We start from the raw sequence: 19899 nt of genomic DNA, 5'->3' as shown, positions 1-19899 counted from the left end.
GCGTTCTGAAGCTCGAGTTTAGCCGACATACAATCTACCTCCACTAGTCTCTTCATGCCTCACCTCCTCATGACTCACCTCTTCTTTCACTTCAAAGAGACAAGAGGGGAAAAAAGAAATCCAAGGAGAGGAAGAAAGAGAGAATAAGAGAGAGGAGAATAAGAGGAAGAAGAAGCAAAGGGAGGAGACAACAAGCAGCAAGCAAGCATCAAGGGAGAGTAACTCACCAAGGAGAGGAAGAATGAGAAGGAAGAAGCACCACCACCCGTCCACACCAAACACCCAAGGTGAGTCCTCTCTCTCTCTCTCTCTCTCTCTCTCTCTCTCTCTCTCTCTCTTTGTGTATTAGGATCTATGATTGAACTTCTTATAGCACAAATAAATCATGAATGGCAGTTGTCGAATTGAAATCAATCGACTAAACACGTTTGTAAGCGTGTGTAGATTTCAGTACAGACACAGTAATAGACGCAAAGCTATGTTTGTTGTCATTCTGCGGTCGCGTCTCCTAGAGCGGGTATTCTGCCTTTTAGACGCGGGAATACACACGCTCGGACCAGAAGCTTTGACTTCAGAGTCGCGTCTCCAGGTGCGTGTATTCTACATGTCAAGCGCGGGAATACATGCGCTCTGGCCAGAAGCTTTAACTTTAGAATTGCATATGAGAGCGTGTGTATTCTGCATCTCAAATGCGGATATGCACGCACTCTGACTAGTGGGTTTGACCTAAGGGATGCATCTGAAAGCGCGTCTATCCTGCATTTTAGACGCGATTTCACACACGCTAGCCAATTCTGATAAAAAACAATTTTTTATTTTTGAAATTGTACGAATTTGTCTTTTTCCTGTGTTTTGTTTGCAAATGTCGCATCCTGGTTCATTTAGCAAAATGACCCAGATTTGGATCGCATGAATGATACATTGGGCTTGTTCAGAAGAGGGGTCAATGCTTTTTTTAGAGGTTTTCCTAGTAGGAAAGGCTTTATGGGAGAGATGACTAGACACCTTGGCCGCTCTCCCACAGCAGATGAGGTGTTCATCGTCATGTCTAGAACACCTCTGACGTCTTTTCCTGGCAGTGCTTCCCAAACACCAAATGTCCAAACTCCAATTGCATATACTCCACATGTAGCACCTATACATGCATCGGTTGAAGCACAAGCGTCAGCTGACACATGTGCATTTGTAGAAGCACATGCATCTAGCAAGGCAGAGGGTAGTCGACAGAGAGGGAGGAGGGAGGGTCGAGGGGGAGGAGAAGGCTTGTGTGGGGGTTGCCTAGGAGGTGGCGAGCGATCACCCTCACCAAAAGATCACGTAGAGGAGCCAGTACGCCAGTACTATAGAGTTACAAATACTGGTAGCATCTTCCATGATGATGAAGGAAGGGATGTAATGGTGTACATGAGGAGTGTCATGCATGCGACGTATAAAGATTGTTTCGTTTACTTCAAGAATCAAAAAAGCAGCTTGTGGCAGGAGGTGTTGAGGGCAGTCCATAGGAGGTACCCAAATCCTAAGGGTCAATGATCCTCGGATGATTGGGGACGCACAAAAGTGAGGGATTTGCTTCACAACAAAAGATCTCACCTTATGACATGCACCAAGGAATCCTTGCGGAGAGAGGAGGAGGGGCGTGGAGCCTATAGCCAACCACCTATGTGCCACCGTATAGAGTGGAAGAAACCCAAGAAGAAAGCAGCAGAGAAAGTGAAGAGTTGCTAGTACGTAGAGGCGCGACCCATCCAAATGGAAACCATGGGATCGGATCGGGCGGTAGAGAGTCGTGGGAGGCAGAGTTTGTAAGTATATTTTGATTTCTAATTTTTTAAAATTTATATTTCTTTCAATTCTTTATATAATTTGTTCTAATACATTGTGTCTCATAATTTTTTGTATATATCATAATTGTTTTGCAGACTACTATCATTGGTAGGATACCTACTCCTAGAGAGGTAGGTTACTATCGAGGCCATAACCGTACATCCACATGGCTTCACTTCTATGAGGAGGCTCTCATCACTGAGGAACAATACAACCGGGCTATGAGGATTTGACAGCCAGATGAGGTATGTTTTTCTTACTTTCATATTAAAAGTATAGCTAATTATAACTTTTTCTTTGCAATTGTACGTAAGAAATCTTATCTTTTGTGTGTGTAGGCAAACCCCGATGTGGAGCATAGCGAGGAGAGGGATAGCGACACTAGTAGCCATGGTGGTGCTAGCGAAGATGTTTCTTCTTCAGATTCGTAGAGGAGCACCATACCTCCTCTATGGCCTTGTTTCCTTGTATATCTATTATCCATCTTTGAGCCTATTGCTTGTGGCCACGCTTTAGGTCGCAAGCACTTAAACTCCCCATGTAAATGCGTTTTATCTATAATGAATACATGGATTTTTGTTTTCAATTCTTGTGCCTTCAAATCCCTTCTGTTTTTCCCAAATGCACAATTTGATGTATGGGAGGGAAAAAAAAAACCAGAGTGCAAAGAAACCACATGCTCTCTGTTTTTTTTTTCCAGTTCTGTTCTTCGCGTGTATTTGCTCGTCTAAATTACAAAAACACGCGTTTATATTCATGTTTAAAATGCAGATTACATGCACTCATACATGCGCTATATAAATCAAATTAATTAAAAAAATTAAATATATTTTTTAAAAAAAGAAAATTTTTGGTTTTGCACTTGCGTCTATAAGCGCGAGTAAACAAGCGTCTATAGACGTGTCTATATGCTCGTCTAATTTTCCATGTAAACACCTGGTAGATGCACAAAAGAAATTTAATAAATAGCAATTTTGGTTTTATTATGTGCTTATATTCACGTGTGCATATGTGCGTCTACAGTGCGTCTATTTTTGCGTATAAATTATTTTATACATGCGACTATAGATGCGAAATGGTAGACGCGCAAATAGACGGGCTTATAAACGCACCTGTAACATTTTCTCTCAATTCAAAAATCGTGTCTAAAAGTGAGTCTAAGAGGCCTTTTTGTTGTAGTGATAGAGATATAATATTTATGGCCTAGAAATAGATGTGGATAACAATAATGGTGAAAAAGATAAATCTACATAAAAAATCATGTTATCATATTAAAAAAATCTAAATGATATAGACATACAAGAATTGGTTTAGATTTTCTATACTAATAATCAAATTGTGCAAGTGTGGGAAGATATGGGATTTACACAATTTGAATTAGTATCAAATTTGTACTTACAAAATAATGCAACAAGTTATAAAAATAATTTGTATCAAAGGTATGGGAGCTTGCAAAGGATGCAAAAAATATGAAACATTGCAACCTTGATACTTTGTTGAACTATGTATTTCATAGACTTATCCAACAAAGAAAAGCCTCAAAATATCTTGATTATCACACATCAAGGCCATACAATTCCATTTAGGATTTTTGTTGAAGGCTTCTTGAGATTGGAGAAAAGTCAAGATTGAAGACTTGTCTCTTACTGAAGGCCTACAGAGATTGAAAAATGTAAGTACTCAAATCTCTTTTTTAGATGTTTAAGAACCTATGGGTAATACATGTATGCATTCTGAATTTTTGGTTTGTTTTTTTTCATAATTTTATTTAGATTATTAATCAAAATTACTTTAATGGTAAGGAAAGGGGATTCTATATAAAGAAATGATGGATATGGCATAGGCTATCAAATTGCTTGAGGGATATGGGGTTATCATGAATGTAGCAACCTCCTCTAAAGTAATAGGGAGGTCTACCTGTTGGAGCTATATATAGCTCACCCTATTATCTAGACTAGGTCTGACCTATATATATGTACATCTCAACATGGTATCAGAGCTATCAGGATTGACTACAACCAATTCTTTGAAGAAGATAATCAAGAAGTCTATCTATGTAGTATCTCTTCAATTATTGATTCATGTCTTTTTCATGCTTAAATTTGATGTATTACGTATGTTATGAGCATCTTATGTTATTAGTTTTAAGCATAGAAGAAGTTCACTCTATCATCATCAATCATCAATCATCGTTTAGATTATAGATATGTTGAAATGTATATATGCCTTGCTTGGACACCCTAAAAGTTTTTGTCTTGTGTTAGGACTCACAAGCTTTCTTCCTATCAAATCTGTTTGATCAATTTGGAGTTCTGTATCAAAAGTGATGTCATTTCAGGAAAATCGGACTTAAAACAAGAAAACAAACATGATAATAGCTTTTCGTGCAAACTTCTACGACAGAGGTTTCATCACGATTACTCTTGCATTTTTGTGTTTCTACCAAAATTCTCCAGATCATCATCTATTCTTGGCCAAAAAGTAAATTCATAATGTTTTGAGTGTTGTTCATATTTTTAATCTATATTGGACCAATTTCTTGTCACATACATTTTGTCTATTTTGAATTACTTTATTCTTGCTCACATTTTCTCTATCTTAGGTCTCTTTCTTTTGGAGTATGTTTTTTGAGCTAAACGTCTTCCCTTACAACATAGTTTCGTCTTGGTGTTTCGTACATGGTAGATTTTGTGATCTTATATTGTACCTATTCTCTCAGCCAGCTATGTCAAATTTGATAATTGTCAATGGGTTTCCTTCTGGACAACATTCTATTCCTCACTTTCAAGGGCAAGGATTCCTTGGGTGGAAATTGATGCTGCTAATTCTTGAAGGTGATGACTTGCATGATATTTTTCTTGGTATTTATGAATGTCCACCTCAACCAATTGAGCAGGCTCATGATAATACCCTTGTAACTAAAGGAACTATCTTTGGAGAATGAAAAAATCTTTATAATGAGTGGGTCAGACACGACAAAGCAGCTCGTCAATATATTATTTCTACACTTCAAGAATCTCTTATGCTTGATGTATGTAATCTTTCAACCTTACAAGCTATATGGGAGTATTTGATAGCAAATTTTGAGAAGAAATCTATTACAAAAATACTTTATATTCGTAGTCAACTCACTGAGTGTAATATTTCCCCTCCCTTGCATCATATGACATCCCTCCCTAATGAAACAATTTTTTTAATTGGAAAAGAAAAAAAGGAATAATTTCCCCCTACTCATGCTGCCAAAACTGGTGAATGGCAAGGGGGGAGGGTTGCCGTGTATCAAGGGGGCAGCAAGGGGGGTTGTAGTGTATCAACGGGGCAGAAAAGGGGCTGTTGTGTGTTGTTAAGGGAGCTCCAGGGAGGGGGGACAACGTGGTCAGTAGGGGGCGGACCAAGCTGGCCCCTGCCATGCAAGTGATGGGGGGGTGGGGGGGGAAGAGGGAGTAGAGGGGGAGGGCCTCCATACCCAACCCAAGCTTCCCCCCTCTATAAAAGAGCCTTGAGCGTTGAAGAAAAAAAAAGGAAAAGAAGGTTTGTTGTTGCCCGTCTTGTGACTCGAGGGAGAGTGAGGGAGAGAGTAAGAGAAAAGAGAAAGAAAGAAGAGAGGGAGAGAGAGATGTAAAGGGAGGGTAAGAGAAAAGAGAAAGAGTAAGAGAGAAGAGAGAGAGAGAGAGAGGAAAAGGGAGAGTAAGAGAAAAGACAAAGAAAGAGAGAGAGAGAGGGAAAGGGAGAGTAAGAGAAAAGAGAAACAGAGAGAGAGAGAGAGAGGGAATTTCTCTCTCTTTGAAGACTTCCGAGCTTACCGTCTTTCTTTCCCCCCCTCTTGGAGAAGGTTCTCTCAGATGAATTCCCTCTATGAGGAGTCATCTCTCTTGTAACTTGGGCATGAAGCCACAAAGGAAAAACCAAAATTATATGATGCCTCCGAAGGGATGTAAAGTCCAATCAAACATGAATCCTGCTTCAATTGATGGAGCTACCGGTCAATGAACTGCGTCACTTGGTAATCATGTATTGAAAAATGGGTTGCTAGGACGCTTATGCATATTCCTCATTAAGTGGAAATTGTACTTTTTTTTGCATCATGAAATTGGTTAAATTGAAAAGATAGGGGTAAAAGATTGAATCAAGTTCATGAGAATTATGAGTGCTACAATAATTGGATTAAAGTTTGTTTAGGTCATTACAACAATAAGCAAGGTTTTAGGCTCCTATAATCCTTTAGAGAGATGTAGCTCACACATGCATTAGGCATGATGACTTCGTGTTCCTTGTACAAAATAAAAATACAAGCCTTTATTTATAATTTGTGTAAGTGCATTGAAAAGAAATTCCCAAGAGTAGAATTCCACATTGCATCATCATCTTAGGAAAGACTCGCAGGAATCATGGACACTTTTAGCGGCACTGCTAGCAATTCATCTTAAAGATAGTAATAAGACACATATATGAAGTGTTAATCTTAATTTCTCGTCATTCAATGAGATAAATCCTATATGGTGCTTAGCTCGAGTTCTTTAGGATTAAAGGTGATTGAGCCAATCTATTGTTACTTCATAAAGTGGACCATGAGAAAAGTAAAACACTCATTAGCCTCTATTCCAAATCTGGCCTCGATAAAGTTGAAAAAACTTTGAAGATATCACATTTAACCATGACACAATCTGTCGTTAATACAAGAGGTTCAAGTGTCATTTTTCCCAATGAAAAGAACCTTCGATTAAAGACTAGCAAGCTAGGATAGCTTCCATCCGAGAACTATCGGATATAGATCCAATTGCGTAATTTCTCACTCCTATCACATAAGAGTGGGGTCAGAAAGAAGGTATTCCCTAAGCCTCAGAGGATATTGAAAATTGTTTCCAAGACAAGAAGGTCAAATGCTAAGCATCAAGATAGGGACCCCCACCTTAGGAGATGTCTCGAGCACTCACCTGCACCTTTGTTTGTGCTTGTAAAATTAGGAACACTGCTTCAAAAAAATATTGTGTAAACCCAAACTCATAAATGAGAATAATGAATCAGGTTGAACTTTTGGAGGGCATGCAAAACCACCTCCAACTGGTTGCCAACCCTAGCCAAGGGGTTTTCAAATAGCCATGACGGGAACGTGGACCGAACCTGCCATGAGAGGTCTCACCGTGGGTTGGTTTGAATGTAGGAGGACGCTTGAATACTGGGGGGGTCTCTAGTTGTAAATTCCTTGGCTCCGAGTCCTACTCAAATGATCTATGTGACTCCGGATAGATTCTTGAGGGGCCCTTGTTACTAGTGCAAGGAGAAAATGTGGTGAGAATAAAGTGTTTCCTTACAGATTGCAGATATTGTCCCTTGTTGAACAAGACTTGTATCTCTTATAAATTGATAATATTAAGTTTACTTCCAAGGAACCTGTCTGAATTTGTTTTCATGCGAGTGAGATAAGATTACATGAACGAAGCCTGTCCTTTAAGAGGCTAATTAAGGAAGCTACATGTCACACCTAAAAGTGATAGGGCTAATTAGATAACTAAACTATGTCAAATGAGGGAAGTGGGAGGGTGGAACCCCTGACAGGTCTGTCCTACGACAGGGTGGTCCCAAAGAACTACAAGGCTTCTCCCAAGATTTTACTGTCGTTAGACCTTTGGGAAACGAGGTAAATTTTGGAATTCATACCATTTTTGGGGATCGAAACGGGATTATGCCCTACGGACAGAGAGGTGGTGTGAGCTATCCCTCTTGTTCCTACTTCTCCTTGAACCGAGAGGGGTATGGACTTGCTTCGGATTGGGTAACTCTATATATAGCAGAGTGAGCAGGAAACCTTGACCACCAGGAATTCAAGATTTGGATTGATCCTAGTGGGTTTGGCTGCAAACATTTCATTGCGAGGCAAACTTGGGAAAACCTAGGCGACAAACCCCGTGGCATTCCATGGGAGTGTCGGGCGGCAACGCTCAGATTTGTTCTCGATGGACTGCCAAAAACGTGCTTGGGAAGCCAATAGATGGATATGTTACAGTTGGTATCCAAGCCAATCCATGAGTAAAACAATTAGGGAGAAAAATCGAGAAGAGTGAGGCGATGTGTTCATTAGAATTTTTTTTTCTTTTTTTTCTCACTTGTGGATTGTTGTCGCTTCCAGAACTACAAGGCATGGAGCAGGTTTCTCCACAAGCTATCACAGACGGTCCGCCGACATGATGGGGATCCTAGGTTAGCTCTACAACACCTCACCATTGTATGTGGAAAGGCATTGGACTTGGAGCGTGCCATCCTGCTACATAGACGCCAACCAACTTACCTATCTTCGAAACAATTTGAAGAGGTTAAAGTGGTTGGAAGACTTGAAGATTATCAAGTTATTCATCTTCCATGAGACTGTGTGAAGTGGACCCTACACATTGGATGCCGGCAAGTAGATCAGAACTACTACATCTACGAAGAGGTGGTTAAATTTTTTTGAGCAGACAGAATTTAAGTAATGGGGTGAAGTGAACACCATGGCTCTCAAAAACATGGATTTCTTGAACTTCCCATGACTTATCACTTCATGAGAATCCATTCCCCCAATCCATAATACTATTCTATCCCTGTAGCTGATTCCAATAGGGAATTATTAACCTCATGTTAATGTAACTCCTGAAAAGAAGATCATATCAGCCAAACCCTATCTATTCTCTAATAATTATACTTGAGGCTTACACCTCCCTATGGTTAAATAAGAATTTTATGTTTATTTGAATGGTTGCATAATTGCAATAGAAAATATGTGCGCATTGATTTAAGTTGTATAAGGATGTGTAAATGCAATCCTAACATAGGAAATTTTAAATGGTAATCAAATACAACCCCAAGTGCAGATCCAAAATCATGTTTCTGGACTAAGCCCAGCAGAGGTACAAGAGAAAAAGTTTCTTCTCAAATAAATTAAACCACTAGAATTTGATGGAAAAGGGGAGATTGTTGAAGCTGATGTTGAAATATGGATTTAATCCATGGAGGAATAGTTTAGTGCAGCCCGGATAGCACATGTAAACCAAGCCATGATTGCTAAGCTCAAGCTCATTGGCGAAGCTAGGCTGTGGTGGAAGCATGGTGTAAAGACCAAGCAGTCTCACTGAAAGCACAATAACTTGGGAAAAACTAAAGGAAGCAGTGCAAGGAAGGTATATGCCACCTGCATATAGAACTCAAAAAACGAATGAGTTCTTCAAGTTGAAATAGTTGGGCCTGTCTTTGGAGGCGTACTACTCAAAATTTGTTTCCTTACTGAAATACACCCTGACAATGAGTATCCCCCAACAAGTCTCGAAGTTTTTCGATGGGCTGAATCTGCCAATAAACACTCAATTGGAGTAATGCATCCTTCGAACTTGCAATATGCATTGATAAGATCATGACCTATTTCCCAAGAAGTCCAACCAAAGTCCAAACCTTGGGCTTATAGAGACTAGAGTTTGCAGATGTTGAGAACTCAAATCAAAAGGGCACAAGGATAGAGTCAAGGCCAACGAAAGAAGCTAAGAGCAAATGCAATCAATGAATTTTTCCCCACTCAAAGAAGTGATCAAAGCCTGCATTGTTTCCACTGCAATGAACCTGTGCACTTCAAAAGGGAATGTCCCAAACTTCACAGAGACCGCCGTCAAGGGAAATTCGGAGGCCAAGCCAAGGCTACCCATGACTAGGGTTGTGTAGCATTGGAAAGGGAAAAAACTTCCAATATTACCACTAAACGATTAGATGAAGAATAAGATTTGTGCATGGGAGCCGAGATTGAGAGGGCAATCGTTCATGCTGCTCTCTATAAGAAGGGGCCGAACCGCCAATTCTCGATGATTCAAATACCATTGGACTACCAGGGTGAGGAATTCAAAACCTTGATTGACTGTGGAAGCACTCATTCTTTCATTTCATTGACCTGTGCAAGAAGGTTAGGGATAGCCACTATAGTTGCATCCAATTTGCTTGTCGAACTAACAAATGGGTGAGAAATCCTTGCACTAGACAAATTGCTAAGGTGGAATTCCTACTCGAAAACGAGCCCACAACTGTTAAGTTCAGAGTAATGAATCTAGGTGTCCATGAATGTCTACTCGGGATGGATTGGCTAATCCCCTTGGCTAATCCTCAATGATGCTCACATTCATTGTGGAAAGGGTCAAGTCTCTTTTTGGAATCCTAAGAGTGAGCTAGTTATAACACAAGGTGAAGTAGGTAAACCAAAGATCCAGCTAGCTAAGGCAATGCAAATAGTTCAAGGAATAAGGAAGGGGTTACCCATTTGCCTAATCAAGCTACACAAACCAGATCACGCAGAGGACACCAATGAAGAACCATCATAGCTAAAGAAATATGTCGATGTGCTCCCTTAAGAATTGATTAAATTACCACTACCTAGGGAGGTGGATCATGAGATTAAGCTAATCCCAGGAGCTATGGCAGTTGTTGCGAAAAGGCCCTACAAGATGTCCATTCCTGAAGCCATTGAGTTAAAGGAACGACTCAAAAAACTACTAGACCAAGGTTACATACGCCCCAACAGTTCTCCTTGGGGAGCTCCAATCTTGTAGAAGGATGGTACACTTCGAATTTGCATCGATTATAGAGGCCTGAACCAAGTAACCATCAAGAATAAATACCCCATTTCAAGGATAGACGAGTTACTCGATCAACTACAAGGAGCAAAAATCTTCTCCAAGATCGATTTGAGGTTAGGGTATTATTAGATCTACGTCAAGGATGAGAATATTCCAAAGATGGCATGCAATACCAGATATGGTCATTTTGAATTCATGATAATGTCTTTTGGATTGACTAATGTCCCTGCCACCTTTAACACGCTAATGGAGGATATTTTTTAGACCATACCTTGATGACTTCATACTCCTCTTCTTTGATGACACCTTGGTTCATTTCAAGGAAGAGGCAGATCATGAATCCCAAGTTTGCATCATCCTTGAGACCATGAGGACTCATAAGCTCTATGCAAAGAAGAAAAAGTGTGCCTTCCTTAAAAGATAGATTGAATATCTTGGATTTATTGTGTCAAGTGAAGGGATCTCTGTAAATCCTACCCAGGTTAAAGATGTCCAAGAGTGGTCCCTACCGACTACTATTAAAGAAGTGCGTAGCTTTCTTGGATTAACAGGTTGGTACAATATCTTCATTAAGGACTATGCTTTAATCACAAGACCCCTCACAAATTTGTTGAAAAAGCAAGTTGCCATAGTGTTGATGCCCTCTAAACAAGTAAGTTTTGATCAACTCAAACATAGCTTGGTGACCACCAATTCTAAAGCTCCCTGACTTAAGCAAGGAATTTGAAGTTCTCACAAATGCTAGCGCACTTGTATTGGGTTGTGTACTAATGTAAGATGGTCATCTCATAGTCTATTCCTCGCGGAAGCTAAAAACCCATGAGAGGAATTATGCCACCCATGACCTAGAACTGCTAGCAATGATCCACGCCGTCAAAATTTGGCAACATTACTTGTGTGGTAACAAGTTTTCTTTGGTCACGGACCATAAGAGCCTTAAATGGATCTTCACCCAGACTGATTGCAACATGAGGCAACATCGTTGGATAGAATTTCTACAGGAGTATGATTTCGAGATCACGTATCAACCCGGCAAAGAGAATGTGGTCGCTGATGCTCTAAGTCACAAGGCGTTCCTCAACTCTCTTTTCATGGAGGAACCCTCAATGGCCAAATCTTTGGAAACTATGGTGTTAATTCCTAGCAACCCTATCCTCGATCTAGCCAAGGAAGAAGCTAGCCATGATCTAGAATATTTGGAGATGATAAAGGGAATTTTGAAGGACCAAAACCCTAGACTCAAGGTCAAACATCAAGAATTCTCTGTCAATGAGGAACTTGTTTATTTTAGGATAAGATTATGTATACTCTTGAATAGGAAACTCAAATAGAGAATACTTTGGGAAGCACATGACTCCCCTTTTTCAGGCCATCTCAGATATGTCAAGACCCTTAACATAGTCAGAAAGAGCTACCATTGGGGAAGGCTTAAGGGAGACATGCTCAAATATGTCATAGAATGTTTATCTTGCCAGCACATTAAGGTAGAACATGTCAAGATGCCTGGGAAGCTGCAACCTCTCAACATCCCCCAAATGAAGTGGGAATTTATAAGCATGGATTTTGTTGTTGGGTTACCCTCAGTGCAAGGGGGCTACAGCTCAAATATGGTCATAGTAGATATGCTTACCAAGGTTGCACACCTCATTCCAGTCAAGACAATTTATAAAGCTTTAGATATTGCCAAATTGTTCATCAAGGAGATTTTTAGGCTCCATGGGTTTCCCAGAAGGATCGTTAGTGACCGTAAATCCCTCTTCATATCTCACTTTTGGAGAGGGAAATTCGGTGTCATTGGAACTCAACTCTGTTTCAGCACAACCTATCACCCTCAAACTGACGCCCAAACAGAGAGCGTCAATCAAGTCATTGAAGATATCCTTAGAGCTTATTGTTATCGGGAACCCAAGAAATGGATTCAATATCTACCATTAGTAGAGTTCTCCTATAATGATTCCTACCAACAAAGCATCCAAATGTCACCTTTTCAAGCATTGTTGTATGGGCATGATTGTCGTACCCCATTGAACTTTTCAAATCCTACTTTAAGAGTAGAAGATTCTAAGGAAATACTTGAGGAAATGGATGATTAGGTTAAGACCATCAAATAAGACATTAGAGCTGCCAAGGATAGGCAAAAATCCTATGGAGATCTAAATAAAAAAGAGCGACTCTTCAATGAGGGAGACATGGTTTTTGTTCGTGTACAGCCCAAGTGGAGTTCCCTATCATTGGGGGAGTTTAAAAAACTAAGTCCAAGGTATTGTAGACCCTATAAGATCCTCGAATGCCTAGGGCCCAATGCCTACAAACTCCAACTCCCTGAGAATGTAAAGGCTCACAATGTATTTCATGTTAGCCTACTAAAGAAATATGTATCCAATCCTAGCCATGTGCTCGATGATCAACAAGTTGTAATGCCAAGCCAAGGAGTCCTTGAGCTCTCACCAGCTAGAATCTTGGACATTTGAGAAAAAAGGTTGAGGAGTAGAATCCTCAAGGAGTACCTCATCTAGTGGAAGGACTTTCTAGAAGAAGATGCCACATGGATTGACGAGAGTACTCTTAACAAAAAATACCCCCAATTCCTTTCGAGATGATGATATCTTGATTCCTTAAGGGGGGGGAAGAATGTAACATTTCCCCTCCCTCCTGTTGTATGACCTCCCCCCCAATTAAATGATTTTTAAATTGGAAAAGAAAAAAAAGGAATAATTACCCCCTACTCACGCTGTCAACTAGTGGATGGCAAGGGGGTTGTCGTGTATCAACGAGGCGGTAGGGGGGGCTGCCGTGTGTCAACGGGGTAGGAGGGGGGCTCTCATGTGTTGTTGAGGGAGATTCGAAGGAGGGGGATGACGTGGTCAGTAGGGGGGCAGACTAGCTGGCCGCCGCCATGCAAGTGAGGGGGGGGATGGGGAAGAGGGAGTAGAGGGGAAGGGCCTCCATACCCTACACAAGCATCCCCCCTCTATAAAAGGGCTTTTGGCATTGAAGGAAAAAAAAAGGAAAAGGAGCTTCATTACTGCCCATCTAGTGACTAGAGGGAGAGTGAGGGAGAGAGTAAGAGAAAAGAGAAAGAAAGAAGAGAGGGAGAGAGAGAGGGAAAGGGAAAGTAAGAGAAAAGAGGAAGAGTAAGAGAGAAGAGAGAGAGAGAGAGAGAGAGAGAGAGAGAGAGAGAGAGAGAGGAGAGAGAGAGAGAGAGGAAAAGGGAGAGTAAGATAAAAGAGGAAGAGAGGAAAAGGGAGAGTAAGAGAAAAGAGGAATAAGAGAGAAGAGAGAGAGAGAGAGGGAAAGGGAGAGTAAGAGAAAAGAGAAAGAAAGTTAGAGAGAGAGGGAATTTCTCTCTCTTTGAAGATTTCCGAGCTTGCCGTCTTTCTTTTCCCCCCTCTTCAAGAAGGTTCTCACGAACAAATTCCCTCCAGGAGGAGTCCTCTCTCTCGTAACTTGGGCATGTAGCCACGAAGGAAAAACCAAAATTATACGATGCCTCCCAAGCGAAGTAAAGTCCAATCGAATGCGAATCCCACTTCAACCAATGGAGCTACAAGTCAAGAAACGACGTCACTTGGTAATCAGGTACTCAATAATGGGTTGTTAGGATGCTTATACATATTCATAATTAAGTAAAAATTGTACTTTTTTTGCATCGAGAAATTGATTAAACTGAAAAGGTAGGGGTAAAAGCTTGAATCAAGTCCATGAGAATCGTGAGTACTACAATAATTGGGTTAAGTATGTTTAGGTCATTGCAACAGTAAGATGGGTTTTGGGCTCTTATAATCCTATAGAGAGATGTAGCTCTCAGATGTATTAGGCCTGATGACTTTGTGTTCCTCGTACAAAAGGAAAATATGAGCCTTTATTTATAATTTGCATAAGTGCATTGAAAAGAAATTCTCAAGACTAGAATTCCACATTGCATCATTGTCCTAGGAAAGACTCGCAAGTATCTCGTAAAGATAGTAATAAGACATGCATATGAAGCATTAACCTTAATTTCTTAGGTAGTTCAATGAGATAAATCCTGTATGGGGCTTAACACGACTTCTTTAGGATTAAAGGTAATTGAGCCAATCTATGGTTACTTCATAAAGTGGACCATGAGACAAGTAAAACACTCATTGGCCTCTATTCCAAATCTAGCCTAGATAAAGCTGAAACAACTTTGAAGATATCACATTTAACCATGACGCAATATGTCCTTAATAAAAGAGGTTCGAGTGTCATTTCTTCCAATGACAAGAACCCTGGATTAAAGACTAGCAAGCTAGGACAATTTCCATTTGAGAACCATTGGATATAGATCCAATTGCATAATTTCTTACTCCTATCACATAGGAGCGGGGTCAGAAAGAAGGTATTTCCTAACCCTCAGAGGATATTGGAAATTTTTGCCAAGGCAAGAAGGTCAAACGCTAAGCGTCAAGATAGGGTTCCCCACCTTAGCAAATGTCTCGAGGACTCACTTGCACCTTTGTTTGTGCTTGTAAAATTAGGAACACCGCTTCAAAAAATGATTGTGTAACCCCAAACTCATAAATGAGAATAATGAATTAGGTTGAAATTTTGGAGGGTGCGCCAAATAACCCCCAGCTCACCGCCAAATAACCCCCAGCTCGCCGCCAACCCTAGCCAAGGGGGTTCTAAATAGCCATGATGGGACAAGTAACAAGTTTAGCCATCAAAATGGTAACATGACAAGTAAAAAATGAATTCCGATTATAAATAGATGGAGGAATTGAATTGTTGGTAAAATTGCAGCACAATAAATAATTTTATTTAACTAAGAAGCAATTTTCTCGCCAAATAACCCCCAGTCTCTAACCTAGCCAAAGTAAAGCAACAACATGCAGAATCTAGGAGACATGCCCACAACCACCTTGAACAACATGGAAAGGGACGAGGAATAGAAACCTTATGGAGGGTGTGTGAAGACCTTAAGAGGGCAAAGACTAACACACTTAAATAGAAAATAAGATTTGTAGGAAGAGTAGGATGAGTTGCTAGAAAGTTATAGGAGCTCCATTATAGAAAAAGAGAAATAAATAGTAGAACTACAAGAATAGCTCAAGAAAAAGAAATCACAACCTCAAGAAAAGAGGGAAGAGCTCCACATGGCTAGAGCCACCTAGGATAAGGACATCCAAGAGGCATTACAAGAAAAGGAATCCATATAGAAGCACATTTCCAAAAGGTTGGGTGGAAAAAGAAAACCTCTTAAAGGAGGCATTCCAAAAGGAATTGACAGAAAATGAGAGTTCCTTGAAAGTAAAAGACCAAACCACTAATCAAAGGGAAGCAATACTATAAAAAGAGATTGATTATAAAGAAGGAACCCTCCAAAGCACCAAGAAAAGACTTGAGGAAACAGAAACTAGCTACAAAGCATACCAAACAGAAAATGGAAGACTCAAGGAAGAAAATCTATGACTAAGCCACTCACTTAGTGAAAGTAAGATGGTGATTTGCTAGGAAAAATCCAAAGTGCAACAGTAAGAATGGATCACCAAGTGCATCTCCAAGAATGAGAATAGTAAAAGACAACCTTCAATGCCCTACAACAAACCATCATTAGTCAAATAGGGCAGGCAAGAGATTTTGTGGAAAAGAAAGCCTTGATACTACAAGGAGAAATTCTCCTCAAACTATCCATGAATGATAGAGACAACGCGTTGTATCTAGAAACTGAGTATCAAGGAATGTGACTTAGTCCTAGCCTATGATTTGCAATTTGGCAAATTTCCAAGCAAGCTTTGATGGATAGGCCCCTATAACATACTTCATGTCAACCCTAATGATTCTATCCAAGTCCAAATAGTCGATGCTTCGGATGATCCCTCATTGATTAATGGCTATCGCCTTATGATGCATTACCCTCCTTGTGGATCCTTACAATCATTGCCGATAGCTTCCTCATTTCTTGCACAATGGTCAATATTGCCTTACCCAATACTCATGATAGCCTTTTTGTTTATCTTGATGATGTGGCTTCATTCTGTTAGCCCCTCATAGCCACTTTCCCCCCTCCTTGGATTCCTTTCCATCTAATGCAGTAGAGGTGGCGAGGATGGTTTTGATACATGGCATTCCTGCCATTCTCCTCTTCCAACAAAAAAAGGGGAGGGGGGGGGGGGGGGGAATCAATATATATTAGTCATGGGAGAAAATGACTTAGGTCCCTCTCATGCCGATCCATTCTTCGAGAAAAGGTAGAAACACCCTCAGTAGTAGGGAAAAAGAAAAGAAAAGAAACAAAAATAAAAATAAAAAAACACAAAAAAAACTATTATGGGAGAAAAGGAAGAAATTCCTTGTCATAACATGACTCATTCCAAGAAAAGGTTATAAACACCCTTGGATGGGAAGCTGCCTGTGGAAAAGATGGTGACACTCCTCAGTCTAGAACAAATGAATCTCTAGCAAAACTCTTGCAATAGAAGTTTCAAAGATGACTCCCTTTGGCGCCGTGAATCTTGTAACCCCATCAGTGCCTCTGACTCCTCCAATGGATAATATTTTGCATATGCAATCCAGGTACTACACTTGTTGGTTAGCTCTATGGGTATGCCTCTTCATCAACAAAGCCACGTGGACATCCTCAACCAGACAAAGCCAATATTCATCAACAAACATTGAGCAATGTAAGATTTCTTCGTAAGTGGATAGGAATGTGAGTATGGGCTACCCTATGTATTCATCAACCGAGCATGAGACAAAGGGTGGGGTGAGTGACCAATCCTTGCCCTTTATATCCAACACAAAGGTGAGATGTGTGAATGGAGAGTTGCATATATGAGATGGGCCTCTCAATGCACAAAGCACAAAATTTTTCATGTACATGACACTATAAGGCTCCATGGCCTTCCTTCTCGTACCATATGCTGGCAACATAGGGTGGGATGCATTGTTGCACCATCAGTTGTGCACAAGGCATACAACCTTTGCACAAGTGTTAGCAAGGATTCAATCAACGAGATGTGAGGAACTTTGTTGCCCTCCTGTAATCATCAACACAACGTGAGATAAAGAGGGGACTGAGCTTGATTGATTTCCCTTTCATCAACTAAGAGGTGAGTATTAAAGGATGCTTTGACAGTTGAAGACAAGTACGCTTTGGTTTCCCTATGCACACATGGAACAGGCCTCCTACGCCATCACTCTACACTTCATTATCTTTCCACAGTGCAATATAAGGCTCCCTGGCCTTCCTTCTTGCACCTATGCAAAATGGATTGGGATGCATTGATACACCATCAAGTGTGCACATTGGCATACTCCCTCTGAACCATTCCTTTTGTCGATTTCTAAACTTGATATGAGGTATGAATTTCACACATTATTCTTTGAGCGACATGCGCCATGGGCACAATGAACTTTTAATCATTCCCTTTATAGGAAATTTTATGAAATGTATTAAATTGGATGATATTTCCTATATATGCATTCAAATATTCCCTACATATAACTAGGGAATTAAAGTCCCTGCATCTACTAGTAGGGAATTACAAATCAAAATAGAGATTTTCCTACATTCTTTGAAAATTCCCCATATAAGAGAATAGGATCATGTGTTGCCCACTTATAATAGTAGGGAATTATAGATCACTTTAGTGAATTCCTATATTCTCTGAAAATTTTCAATATAAGTTGTCTAGACCACATAACATGAAGACTATAATGTTTAGAGAGGGTAGGGATATTAATTGAGTGAAGGTCTCACAAGAAAATGTGTAGAAAAATCAAACTATTTTTTGTGATTGGGTTCTCGATTCACTAATACTCAAACTCACGTGCATTGATAATGATATGTTTGTTAGAGTTGCACTAGCTAGTGGATTAAGAGCACTCTCATTGAAATCACAAAAGGAATTAGGTGGTTCCTATACGATACTAGTTCAATATCTCTTTTGAAATATGCTACAACATCACCTTCACAAGAATCTACGCAGGTAAACGTTGATCAAGCATTACAAGAAAATGCAATGAATGATTGGAAAATGTCTTTTATGGTATCTTTGTTTTAATCATAAGTATCACAGAGAAAACTCAATTGAGCAAGTATAATGCCCGAATGGTTGACATGATTGGCATATGCACTTATGATTTTTGATAGATACGAGAAAATTTCCCTCGCCTTGATTATCTTACAACCCAATTGAGGAATCCAAGGTATCTTCCAAACCTAGATAGAGAATATACATGTTAAGCTTACTATTTTTTATGCCTCAAAATTTCTCATAAGTGTTAGTCAAAATTAGCCATGTTAGCTAAAATTAGATTTGACTTATCATTAACAAAAAGTTGGGTGCATATTTGGGAGTTATTAGTAGAGGGAGACCATGGATTGGTCCTCTCTACACTTTGATATCCATCATCTTAGCTAGTTGTTAACCAACTTTGGTGAAGAGCATAGGTACAAGTAAAAATCCTTATTTAAATAATTTTCTTAAAGCAAAAAGGCTGGGATAGGTATTATTGACCCCCACTTGTGGCTACATTGTTGAAGGGTACATTCACCATATGGTAAGGTTGTCTCCCCATTCCTAGTCTAGCATGTCCCCCCCCTCAATCAAAGCTCCACCAAGGAGCTTAGTTGCTCCTTCTATTTCCCTCCCCCTCCAGCTCGTCAGTCGGCTGGAGGGATAAGGGGGGAATTAAAAAAATTTCATTTATCCCATTTTCATATTCATTTGAGGCAGTTTCACGTGCGTGCTTTTATTAGTGAATCGGGATATTACAAATAATTACTTGTTTGAATAATAAATCTATGGTTTGTACATATTCATTCTACTATGGTCAAAGGGCTCTATAATCCATTCATCTTGTAGGGAACAATCGTCATTGATGATGTTGTGATATCAGTTCATAGTGAATGGTTTCTTGATAGCCTTTTCGCTACACTCAAAATTACACATTGGCTTCCATCGACTTATCAGGTATATATACATGCATCTTGTTCTTATTTCTTAGCATACATAAAATATTGGACTCTTCATTATAAAGTTATTTCAAATTCTTAAATGGTTACTAGTTTCTTCCTAGCATGTGTCTCACACAAGTTTTATGATTCTAGACCTTGCTTGTTATACCACGACTCTTGTATCAACTTTTGTAAAAGGATGCTTATAGTAGACTCTACCACTTGATGCAAGTATTTGCATACCCAGGTTTGGGAGCAACTATGGGGGTGGAATTTTTCTAATAGCTTTTGTTCTTATTACTTTAGGAACATTTAGTATAATTAATACCTCCATGTTCTCAATCCTAAAAAAGGAGAATCCTTATTCAAGAGTTTAGGAACAAAATTCCACACAACAAAATAATATCTTATTTTATCTATTTTATTAATTTAATCTTGATTAAAATCTCTCTCTCTCTCTCTCTCTCTCTCTCCCCCCAATGTATGTGTGTGTGTCTCTGATAGTAGGAAGTCACTTGTTTATGTGAGGACATTGAAAGCTCCACATGAAAAATATGCCACCAAATA

Source organism: Lygodium microphyllum, chromosome 6 (assembly GCF_053477565.2).
Source record: "Lygodium microphyllum isolate KBCC chromosome 6, Lygodium_microphyllum_v1.1.10, whole genome shotgun sequence".
NCBI classification, from domain to species: domain Eukaryota; kingdom Viridiplantae; phylum Streptophyta; class Polypodiopsida; order Schizaeales; family Lygodiaceae; genus Lygodium; species Lygodium microphyllum.
The sequence above is the reverse complement of the archived record's forward strand: the minus strand, read 5'-3'. Positions refer to the sequence as shown.